This window comes from Schistocerca piceifrons, chromosome 3 (assembly GCF_021461385.2).
Source record: "Schistocerca piceifrons isolate TAMUIC-IGC-003096 chromosome 3, iqSchPice1.1, whole genome shotgun sequence".
NCBI lineage: Eukaryota > Metazoa > Arthropoda > Insecta > Orthoptera > Acrididae > Schistocerca > Schistocerca piceifrons.
In genome coordinates this window covers 833954061-833967047 of record NC_060140.1, presented here as the reverse complement: position 1 = coordinate 833967047, position 12987 = coordinate 833954061, and positions in this window count along the sequence as shown.

Below are 12987 nucleotides of genomic sequence, written 5' to 3'. Positions count from 1 at the left end.
TTTAGCTCGTCAAATGCTTTCTAAGACTACTCAGACTTCACAGATTTGATACCATTTCTCTGCGATTGCTTCAGTCTGGAACCGCGTGACTGCTACGGTCGCAGGTTCGAATCCTGCCTCGGGCATGGATGTGTGATGTCCTTAGGTTAGTTAGGTTTACGTAGTTCTAAGTTCTAGGGGACTGATGACCATAGATGTTAAGTCCCATAATGCTCAGAGCCATTTGAATCTCTGCGATTGCGTAAGAGATCACACAGTACCTGTGAACCCTCTCACAATAGTCCTATAATAATCTGCAAGGCCCGTGAAAGAATCAGTTCTTTGCTTGTCCCTGGTGCTGTAAAATCTTGCACAGCCTATATCAATCCTGGTCTGGTTCTCACACTATCCTTATCAACTAAACGTCCCAAGCAATTCACTTTTTCCAAAACATATGTGACTTCCTGGTAGTCAGTGTTAAATACGCAATCTGTAATCACATGACTTCTCTCAGTCGCTGCCTATGCTCTTACATGTAGAAAAAACAATTAAGTCATCCAAAAACACTAATGACTGATGAGGCATTAGTTCTTTCAACACTCTGTTTAAGAAGCACAGACACATTGATCGTGCATTCTTCAAACCAAATGGCATTCATCTACACCGATTATTTCCCTGAGGCAACGAAAATCCTGTCTGCAGTCTGTCGTGTGGAATCACCTCCAACTGTTGGTTCCCACTCCTCAAATCAATCGCCTAGAAATACCGGCAGTGGTCAAGATAATCTATTTCTTCCCTGATTTTGGGAATTGGGTAAGTATCTGTGGTTGAAATGGAGATAGTCGCAGCAAAATCGATACTTCTTTGAAAATTTCGGATACTTTTTTGGTCTATTACAATTCCTGCTACCCACTGGCTATTGCTTACTTCTGTTATCGCATTGGCTAACTGGTTGTTGATAAATGCTTCTAAAATCGGCCGCAGGTACCATGGTATTCTGTATGACCTCTGGTACAATGGCACTTCATTCCCCGTAATATTCCTGTTATGCGTCATGATCGCCGCAGGCAGTGGATCCGCTGAAAATAAGAAATTTTAACACTCCAACAACATTTATCTCCATGTGAATTCCCTCTGTTCCTCTCAGATGCTTAACCTTCTCACACAATGCAGTCTTTGTGGCACGCTGTGCTTTTTCGTAGCTCACACCTTCTGTGCAATAGGTTTCCTCTTCAGAAATCTCTAACGGTAATACAAACGTTCCCTTCAACAACGAAGCCTCCTCGGCATTAAAATTAGCCACATTGTTGGGAATTTCTTTGCCTCCACTTTTCGTGTATGTGTGCAACACTTCGACTAACTAAACAACATGCTGCATCCAGCAAATCACTACTCTCCAGAGGTTCTTCTACACACAACATACCAACTAGTAAGTCAGGCTTCACGCTCACCCACAGACACACAATCATTGAGATTTAAGCATTTATGTTATTGATCTCTGTTCAATTGAACTGGCTACTGCGAGAGACACCCTTTGCAACAGATCAACATTGAAAGCAACCTCACGTAACGAGAATGTCTTCCCACTGATTACCACCACACGCCGTCAAATGTTAGTTACTGCATGATGTACCTGGGGTCTAACCTTAGGATCATGCTGTATCTCTCATTTACTTGAGACATCAATTCTGAACACTGCTTAAAGTAGGTTACCTCCAATTGAAAATTCACCATTACAGTCATATATCGTTATCTCCCACTCCATGTAAACTACAATATCGTGTGTTTCATTGCTTCTTACCTACTAAATCCTTAGAGTTCACTGACATATGCACCCTTGTGTAAACAGAAACCTCTGTCTTCTTCCACCTACTATACTCCATACGGCACATTCGGAACCAGCATTCGTGTTCCCTGCATTTTTTTTCGCTGCGAATGTCTTTCGTCGGATCTGGGATTCCTTTATGAGTTTAACTTGTGTTTTATAGGACCTAGCCTACGGCTATTGTTATTTTCATAGCAATGAGATGATTCACACCACCCCTATTACTCTGTGGCTAGTGACACTGCCTCAGCACATGTATCCCTCACCCTTGTTTCAACATCACTTCCAACTGATTCCAACGCCCGCCTCACTGCTGTATGGAGATCCATATGACCCGCCCAAAAATCTCTGGTGCCAAAACCACTCAGGCTTGAATCGAGTGCTCCTTGCATGATTCCATTGCCTCATCACTCTGCTTTAATTCTTATTTACAGACATTCATTTTTCTAATTCTGTCTAAAATACTCGATGTTTTCATTAGACCGCTTAGCAGTAACACATAGCTGCTCAACAGAAAACAGCGCACTATTTTGTTTCTTGTACATTTGCAATAACCCTTGTTACAGCTATTAAAAAGTCTTGGCCTTATATAGGGCTTCTGTACGTCATACAAAGGATCTTGATTCTCCTGAAAAGAGCAGTCTCGTTATTGCTGTAACTGCATATCCGGCCAACAGTCCATCTCAGGAGATGACAAGAAATTCCCCACAAATAATAACCCATCCCGGGATGTCCTACTGGGAAGGGGAGTAGGAGTGTTCACAACAGCTGGATCTATTTTCAGCTCTTAATCGTGCTACTTTATTAAGTAACTATCGCACAGCCTATGGACCTGTGACACTGACTCCGCCATTGCACAACCTATACCCATATTTCATAAGCCCCCCAAAAAATAACAAAAGAACAACCCTTAGTCGACATCACTATTATACTAATTATTCCTTATGTCTCATCACGAGCTGCATGCCCTCCCTGCCACGTCCCATCATCCCAGTGTATGGCCAAAACGGTAACGTGTAAAACAGACAGTTGTCAAAGACTCGCTACAAGGAGCAGAATGCCCAAGGAAATTACTTTTTGCACATCACACTGGTTCTAACCACTGAACCTTACTGTTGACACTGAATTGAGAAACAGCCACTGGTTGTTCTGACCTCACAAAAATAGCTTTGAAGTAGCAATGACCCTCATTTCTCAACCCCATATCTTCACAAAACACAAACAACAGTTTCACTCAGTCCACAAAGAAAATGGTGTGGGCTGCAGATCAAACGTCACTCTGTGGGAGCGTTTCACAACCTCCAGTGTCCACTGGTGACGGCATCAACTCTCCTGATACCAATCTGTTCGGGGTGAGCTACGCTGTAGTGGCCCAGCTGGCGGATGGTGGTGCTGAGTGGTGAGCCTCTTGGGCCCAGTGACAGACTAGTGATTGAGAAAATACTTTATTAGTTCTAATGGACGACTTAGAATTCTGATGGGTGGCCAGTTATGTTGCCAGCCTTAAATGAAAGACTCAGACTTATATGGTGGTCAGCCGACAGCCAGGATTTATGATTAAGCAGTACTCGATCCTACCATATATCTCATCCCACTCAGCCCTCACTTAGGCACCACATTTAATACTGTCGATTTCAGTCACTACATTACTGTCACAGTCTGGTTCTACACATATATTTAGCCGTTTTGATCGAACAGCAGCCAAATTATAACTAGCGGTGAACAGTAATACACTGGAACCACATAGCTGCAATTTGGTCAGTAGTGTTGATGCAGACTCTGGAAAATATGTGGGTCCTGCTTGAATATATTGGGTATTCCGTCTGTGTGCTGTGCGGGCTTTCGAAAATAACTGCGCACCTTCCGACTCAGAGTTGCAATATTAAAAGTTTTGGCTGGTTTCGTTGTCTAGGGGCCAAATACTGCTGAGTCTACAGTATACGGTAAGAATACAGACATGAATCGAATGGTCGAAGGTTTCTGTCACTCGTCAATTGCGAATTATGAATGTATCATGTAAATTTACAAATGAAAGATTGCAATTAAATTAAATCTGCAGGTACTATCTTAACGACTTTAAATTATGAGTACAATAGTAGGAGTTCTTGTGAGAATATGGTATATTTCTGCAAAATATTTATTGGTGTCGATGGTCCAGCAATTAAATAAAATATAAGTTGAATAACAGGGAAACAATAGATTCCTACTGCACGTAATTAGCTATTAACAACAACATAGCGCGCGAGATGTTCACTTCTAAACGCACACTACGTCTTCACTGTAGAAGCCACGGAAATCACACAGCAGCATGAGTCGGCACTCCGAAATATTTCTATCTTCCGCGACCATGCACAAATTGCTCCACTGCCCAAGTCTTTCCCGCGAATCCGCGTCCGTCGCGCCGTCGCGTCCAGCACTCCCTCCCGTGTCCTGTGTGACTGTCCCCCGCGCCGCTCTGTTCCGAACTACCCCGTGTCCTGTCCGAGAAACCATGCTCCTCCACAACCTCCATACGTCTCTCTTAGCAACGAGCGCTGTGATTGGCTAGAGCGATCCCTCCATGTTTCCATGCCTAAGTACATTCACAAACATAATGAAACATATTCGAAATACTGGAGTTACACTAAAATAACTTTAAATTAAATAAAAATTCTTACGGCTGGACCATAAACACGCTCTAACACACATTATTAGATACATAAACAAATTAAATAGACATATATCAAAGGAGTAGCAACAAAAGGTAAGCCAGTAGCCTAATGTCTCTGCGCTTTCTAAAACACAGTAAATATTTAACCAATTTGTTCATGAATAGAATACATCGGATATAAACAAAGACATACATGAATAAATATATTTATAAGCATGCTACTACCTTTTTTTCGTGTAATTGTGGAGTGCTTATGGCCTGACGCGATCGATAGTAATCGGCCACTTTGACTTCCAATAACTTATGTGCTACTCAAGTTACATGCCTGCAATTTATACCAATTTAGGTTTGCACTAATAGATTTCTAAAGACACGTCGATCGACGAAATGGGATGAAGCGTTTATATTTTGGGAATTCGATGCTGGGTGTAACTTGTATAATTTACATTCATATACTAAACTTTAAGCTAATAAATATATTGAAAATCTGATTACACCATCAGAGTCGTCGTGCAAATAATAGTAATGTACATGTTTCTTTTTGACGTATCATGTTCCATCTGGCTACTATTAATTTCTATACTAACCGTGAAATGTTTGCCATGATGGTTTCACAAATTCCACCATCTTTGTCACTCCCGGCGTGTATCCTCCACCGACACAACGTCACTATGGAATTCCAAGCCACGCGGCCAATGGACCATGTGGCCCAGCCGTTGTGCGGCATCACGCAGTTGCTAACGAGTCGCGGCTTGCCCAGCGGCCCGAGCGGTGGCCGCCAACTCTGAACTTAGAATATTTCCAGGGCGCCGCAGCTCGTCCATTACCTCACAGCTGTCAGCTCAGCTGAGATGTGAGGCAGGCAGCAGAAACTATAATTTGGGAAACAATTGCGTCTCCTGCCCCGCAATCAGGTACATTTGATTTCTGTTCCAGTTCTGTGGTAAATGAGAAAAGGGTTAATACTTACAATAATCATGTGTGAGATTTTTTAACTCTTCCTGAAGCTGGTGGCAGGTATCTGCTGACATTTCTCATGACACTTCCACTACAATGTACAGAACACAAATGATGATTCCATCCAATGGGTAGCATGGCTGTATGAGTAGTGGGGGTAAACAACTGCAGAGCCATGAAATCTGAACAGCTATTTGGAAATCGTGGTGGAGGGAAAGGCAGCCATGTTTGAGTCATAAATGATACTGACAGGACGATAAATTATAGAGGGGTTCATTTTTAGAACACAACCTACGATCAGCTTAGAGACAGACGTGATGACACTTACTGCAGGACCTGACCATGATTTTACCGGACAACGCTCAAACACGTACAGTGGTAACTGTTACTGATTTGTTTGACTGATGGGGCTGCTAAGTGCTATAGCACCTACTGCACTCCCCTGACCTAAGCCTTGTAAGTTCCACTAGATTTCGAAACGGAAGGGAACATTTCACGGCATTCGCTTCAGAACTGCTACAAATTCGCAAGGCAATAGACCGCGCCGCTCGAACTGTCAACAGAACTGGCACTGCTAAGAGTATCCTGCGACTTCCACATCGCTGGCAACAGGTTATGCATAATGCTGGTGACTACTTAGAAGGTCAGTAAAACTTTGAAATTCTTATCTATTTTGTACGACCTGTAAATCAATAGTTGCCACTATTAAAGTTCCAAACCTCGTATCTAAAAACTTTGTGTACAAAACACATGTACGTGCATATTATACGGGATGTTCAAAAAGTCTCTCTGCAGTGCTGTATGATTGTTCGCCTGCCTGGGTTACTTCCCTTCAAGTGGACTCTCTCAACGTTCCACTGTTTCGTTTATCTCAGTAAAAATGAATATTCAATAAATTAATAACTTGTAGTCCAATGAGTTTCATTTCGATATATTCACTGCGGTATACGGCACGCGCGGCTAACAATCAAACGGCACTGCGGAGAGACTTTTTGAACACCCCGTATTACACAAGTATTAAATTTCGATATTAGCACAAAAATAAAATTAGCTGTTTGCTTACCAAAATACGTAAATAATTCAAGTACAGAACACACATGGCAGCAGTGTCATACCTTAAACTTTGTTGAAAGATCTATTTCAGCTTCCACATTCTTTATTTCATGTACGACTGTATAATTTCGGCCTTAGGCTATTTTCAAGTATCTAAAACGTAAGTATCATACGTTGGATACATTAGTAACACTTTTGATTTTGATGTAAGAACAAGTCATATTTGTAGATATACTAGGCGAATTATAACTTACTTCATGGATAATTTATTAGTAATAGATTATGTCATGTACGTCGTTGCCCCTACGACATCATGTTATGCTCATAAGATAAACTTTGTATAGTAGTAAAAGAATAGACAGGGAGCTCTTAATGGCACTACTGATATAACTTACAGGTTAAACTGAACTTGTGAACGAGCATAGGTGCATCATTGTACCATACTGTTTCAGGGCATAATGGACACTAAAATTAAAAATTTACACATCTTAAATATCTGTACTAATTCTAAAAATGCACGTGACACTAGTGCTGCTTGAAGTGAGGGATTAAACTGCACTTCATGGGGACTGACTTATGCTGTCACACAGTGAAAATTGCCTCAACGTCTGTACTTTTCAGAGATAGAAATTTCCTCTCTGTGTTGAACCTTCGTCCATCGTTGTCTTTTCCCACATTGCCGAACAACGCGCCTCTGTTTGCGCTAAAATGTGAGGCACCTTGTTCGTATGTTTAGTCAGCAAGGTCTCAAGAGGTGTATGGAGAGGTTTCTAACAATTTCATTGTAACATGGGCCCATTTTGTATATTTTTGCTGTATCAGGCAGCCGTTACTTACAATTATGTCTCTAACAATGGAAATGTATACCTCAATTTGTTGTAATTTTGTGTGTAAGAATGGTAACATATGGGAAAGTTGCCATGGTGTCACCTGCAGTTTCTTATTATGTATTTCCTTTGTGTAACCAAGATGAGAAATTACACAAAGAGACAAACAAGGATACAATGTCAAAAGAAAAATGTACAGAAATGGAAAAACGAATAATGTACAGTTCTTCACCGACGAATGTGACTAAAAAATGTTTAAAACAGTTCATGACATTACAGAGATTCTGTCGAAAAATGAGAAATGATTATACTGATAGTAATATTTATAGTTACATATTATTCCACATTTTAATAAGGCAACAATATGTTACTTTTTATAAGGAAACTCAATGATTTTTTAATATAAATTAATTTTCAGTTTTATTGCTATAATCCACAACCATCACAGTAAATTATTATGGAAAAAACGTTACATAAATACACTGTAAGACAAAAAATAAGACACGCCCGGAAGCAATTTTTCGAATGGGACGGAAATCGATTGATCTGATGTACTTGTATAGGTAAACAAAGGAACACAATTTCAGAAAAAAATTTATAATTTATTCAAGAGAAAGAGCGCTATAAAGTGAGTAAGCTAGTTATGTGTTGATCCTCCTCCAACCCTTATGTAAGCAGATATTCGAAACTTCCTGGCAGATTAAAACTGTGTGCTGGACCGAGACTCGAACTCGGAACCTTCGCCTTTCGCGGGCAAGTGCTCTACCATATTTTTTTATTTCATTTTGTTCTATATTGTTCGTTGAATTTGTTCGGGGCCGACGTCCGATGACACCCGTTAAGGTTCTTCGTTGATCCGTTCACTCAGGTTTTTATTATAGAGGGTAGCTAACCCTGCGACTGAACACCCTGAGCTACCGTGCCGGCAAAACACGCTGAGCTACCGTGTCGGCACCATCTGAGCTACGATTCACGACCCGTCCTCACAAACTCAATTCTGCCAGTACCTCGTGTCCTACCTTCTGAAAGCTGTGCGGACGGGTCGTGAGTCATGCATGGATAGCTCAGATGGTAGAGCACTTGCCCGCAAAAGGCAAAGGTCACTTGTTTGAGTCTCGATCCGGACCACAGTTTTAATCTGCCAGGAACTTTCATAACAGCGCACAATCCGATGCAGAGAGAAAATCTCATTCTGGAAGCAGTTTATGGCTTGACATTGGCTGACAGATTTGTTGGATGTCCTCCTGTGGGGTACCGTGCTAAATTATGTCCAATTTTCACGTTATGACGTCAAAATCCTGAGCTGGTGGAGGACGCTTTTCATAATGCTCCGGAGGTTCTCAGCTGTGGATGGATCCAGCGGGCTTCCATTGACCTTGCTGGCCAAGGTAATGTTTGGCAAGAAAGACGACAAACAGTAGAAGCTCTTGCCATGTGCCGGCGAGCATTGTCTTGCTGAAATGTAAGGCCAAGGTAGCTTAGTATGAGGAGCAACAAAATGGGGCGTAGAAGTATGCAACGGGTTACAACTGAAGGTGTTCTGCAATGAATGACTGGAAGAGAACTGTCTTCAGTGATGAGTTTCGCTTCGAGCTGATCTCTGATGACCATTGAAGACGTGTCTGGAGACCGAGACAGCAGGGGGTGTGTACATAATTTTGGTATATATATATTTGTAGGTCAAGACCTTGAAGACTTGAATAATATTGGACATCACACATTTTCAGTTAATGAGTGCGTGATACTACTTGTTCAAGATGTATAGCTTTCGCTTTCCATTTTTGGTAATATAGCTTGTGAAAAGCAAGATCGGGTCAAGACATACTTTTCAGTGGGTTGCATCTATGGAGTGGACAGCTTTTATCTACGTTAAACATACAGTAAAACTCTAAAAGAGTTAATTAGAGGCATTACTAGTATGCTATTGTTTTGAAACAATGTGAACACAAATTAAGCCATTCATTCAGCGTTATGATAATCTGACATAAATTTCAAAATATTCCTTGAAACGTGTAAATGAGCATTTAGTGAAAATGCATACAAGGCACTGCGGTGTGATTCTTGGTTACTTTAAATGACTCTCCCTCGTCTTCGTTCCCTCTGCTGCTACTGTGATCTTAATATTGAACTTTGTGTCACTCCATCTATAGTGATCCACTATTTTACTGTAGCTGGACCTATACTTTGGATTTTATCTTTCGTTTTAAATGGTTCCCAGTCCTTCCTGTCTTCTTTGTCACAGATGCTCCCTATTAACCATTTTAATTCCATTAATTCATTTTTACTGCGTTGTCCCTTTGCCTGATGATGTGTTTGACAGATCTCAGAATTCGTTTTAACACTAGGAAGCAACAAATCGATCAAAGTTGTAAAGTGTAACATCATGTTATCTGTGCTTCAAAGCTGTATGATTTGTGCGGGGTAAAATAATTATCATGTACCTTTACTGCCTTCCTCTGCACCTCATCGTTATGCTTTTACTGACTGCAAATCCAGCCCTTCAATTGCACAACTACTTTTCTATATTTTGTCCATTTCATTGTGATTTGCTGCACACAAACGATTAATTCCTAATTTTCTAACAAAAATAATTACAAGAGTATTAACATAAAGTTACCTACTCTGAACGAAGTGCTTAAAGATTGCACTACTTAAAAATGTATAAAATATCCTCACAAAGCATAATGAATTTGTTCCAGTCCATTCACTTTGATAGTGCCGTAAATAGAACCTGGCTCCTCTGTGTGGGAGCCTCAACTGCAAACAAGGACCTTTATAAGAAGTAAAAACATTTATACTCTTAATTACCGAATGGGCGCCTATGTAAAGACCAGGACCATTGTTTTTTATCGATTGACAGCCATTCATCTTCATTGTCTTTACAGTCTTCTCGAATATAATTATATTAATTTACGGCCTGGATATCAGAATCACTTAAATTCAACACAGCACTCTTGCTGAAGGAACAGCTGTGACAGGAGTGTCGTATGTTCGAGCTTCTAGCGTACTTGCAGTATGGAAATGGAAATGCCGTGTGGCTAGAGTCTCCCGTCGGGTAGACCGTTCGTCTGGTGCAAGTCTTTCGAGTTGACGTCACTTCGGCGACTTGCTTGTCAAAGGGGATGAAATGATGATGATAAGGACAACACAACACCCAATCCCTGAGAGGAGAAAATCTCCGACACAGCCGGGAATCTAACCCGGGCCGTTAGGTATGACATTCCGTCGCGCTGACCATTCAGTTACCAGGGGCGGACGTACTAGCAGCACAAACTCGCCAAGTCCGCATCCTAACTGTGTGCCAGGACTGCACTCCCACACCATGCTGACGGAAAAATGCTGTGGTTAACAAGGAGGGGAAGGGGGGCTGTTCCCCTTATTTTTGCGGCAATCGCGTGTGGGCTGAGCGCGGCGCAGTGGTGCAGATCGACCGCCGGCGAGAGCTGCCTGCCGCATGTCGGCTACACGAGCTGTAGCCAGCGGCATCAATCTTAATTCCAGCGAGCGCAGCTGCCGAGGAGCAGTTCTGCGTCTCCCGCTAACCGCGCCGCACATTACTCTGTAACGCACTCTCCCCGTGTGTAGGTCACAGCACTGGTCTCGATATTCGTTCTCTAATGCAGACTGAAACAGGTTATGGGATATGCATCTGAGCACTACAATTTCACTCTGTTTGTCGAGTCCGAGTGAAAAAGATTTCCTTGTCCAAATGAGGCGCGAGGGTCATCTTATGTTACGAGTAGCTGGTGCTGTTCAATACGTGACATAACGACCGTTTCAAAATTTTTCATTTGCTGGACAATGGCAGCTCGGAAATAAATCACATGATTACTTAACCTTGAGCATCAGTGTTCTCAACGGCTGACAGCCACCGCTCACTCTTACGAACAGGGTTTGATCGACGTCCTGCAATATCTTTCATCAGAGATCGAAGTGTGACAGTTCCGGCTTAGGGCGTAAGCCTGCTTCCTCACCAACTGCAGTAGAATTTCACCAAGTGCGGACGTAAGCTTTGAGAGACCAACTTGGATTTGGAAACATTTAAAGGATTGGGTTTAATGGTCTATCGTTGGTGACGTCATTAGAGAAGTAGCACGAGTTGTGGAGGTATCGGGAGGAATGTCTGACATGAACAGTGACGGCACAGACTTTAGGCGAGGCCGGGATACTTAACTACTCGTATAGCGTAACGCGGAAAGTGCTAGTGGGTGAGACGAAAATGAGCCTGATACGGATCAAAACCATCGGCAGATTAACGACCCCGGCAGGCGCACCGGACTTCCAATTTGTGTTATTAGGTGGGGCGGTTTTCCACGATCGTTTAGGAAAATGATGGGCTGGTCCCCAATTTCCGCCTCAGAGAATACGTCGAGAAATGACCGGAATCGATTTTGAGGAAACATTGTGTAATATTAATGGTAAACGAGAACGCTAAAAATGAAACATGAAGCAGTGAAAGACATGGAAAGACAACGATTTACGATGCTTGGTTGAGTGAACGTATCAAATGACTGAAGGATTTGAACAAGGAATTCTTGTTTCTTTTCTCCGTCTCATGTAGTTGTTTTCCATAACTGTGATGAATGTTGCAACGTACCTTCTAAGATCGTTTGTTAGCACCTTTTCCTTGAGAGTTTTAGTAGTAGTTTAGTAGAAGTTTACGTTCAGATGTGTAGTGTTCTGTGGTTTCATGGGTTTCTTCAACTACTTAGATCGGCTTTATTTACACTCATATACCAGAATATTCTGCGGAAACTTTACCTCGTTATCCTCTAGCCCAATAACGGCTTAAAGGATTCCGACATGAAGACATTTAATTTATTTAGGGCTATTTTTATATTATCGTTTCATAGGTAACTGAAATCTTCAGTATCACGCGCTACATTTTATTTGCGTGATTCGTTCCGTGGGTTTGGTCTCTGCAAAAATTTCTTACGTGTACGTTCGAAAACATGTTCGTCGTAATGAGAGACGCTTTTAGACACTTCGAATATCAAATACCATTGGAGAGTCTTAGTATCATCCTAATTTTTTTTTCTGTTCGTTCACAGACGTGAATGATAGTTATACGTTTTCCGTGAATATTGATGTATTTTATCTTATCAGATTGTCATGGGATTTGTGATGTACACTTTTATTTTCAAACCCACTAAATACCACCATCCGTTTTAAGAGTGGCTTGATGGGTCACGAATGGTAGAGGTTATTTCTTATAGTGGTTGCCGTTTGATTCTGTTCAACTTCATTCATAGATAATGTAAAATTCCGGTATGCTATAAAGCCACTTTCACCTTCTTATTTATCTTTCTTTTAAACTGTTCTTCAGTCACTCATTTCGTGAGTTACTGGCATCATTGCTATGATCTTTCGCTATGTAATGAGCACTTGTTAGTGAAAAATGTGGCAATGGCATTTTAAGTGAATGTTTTTCACATTAATCTGAAACTACATTTTCCCTTATGATGACTTTTTGCAGTACGTGCAGGTATATAAAGGGTGTTGACGGAAATACTGAAACACGAAAAACACAACACAATATCATGCCTAATACGGCGTAGGAAACCTGTTGACACACAAGCTATCTCTGAATTGACAAATACATATCCTGTATCGTTCTCAAGGGGATCAAATACCATTCACCATGCAAAATTGTGGTAATTTCATGTTACGATGATAGAGGTGGATAGCGATCACGT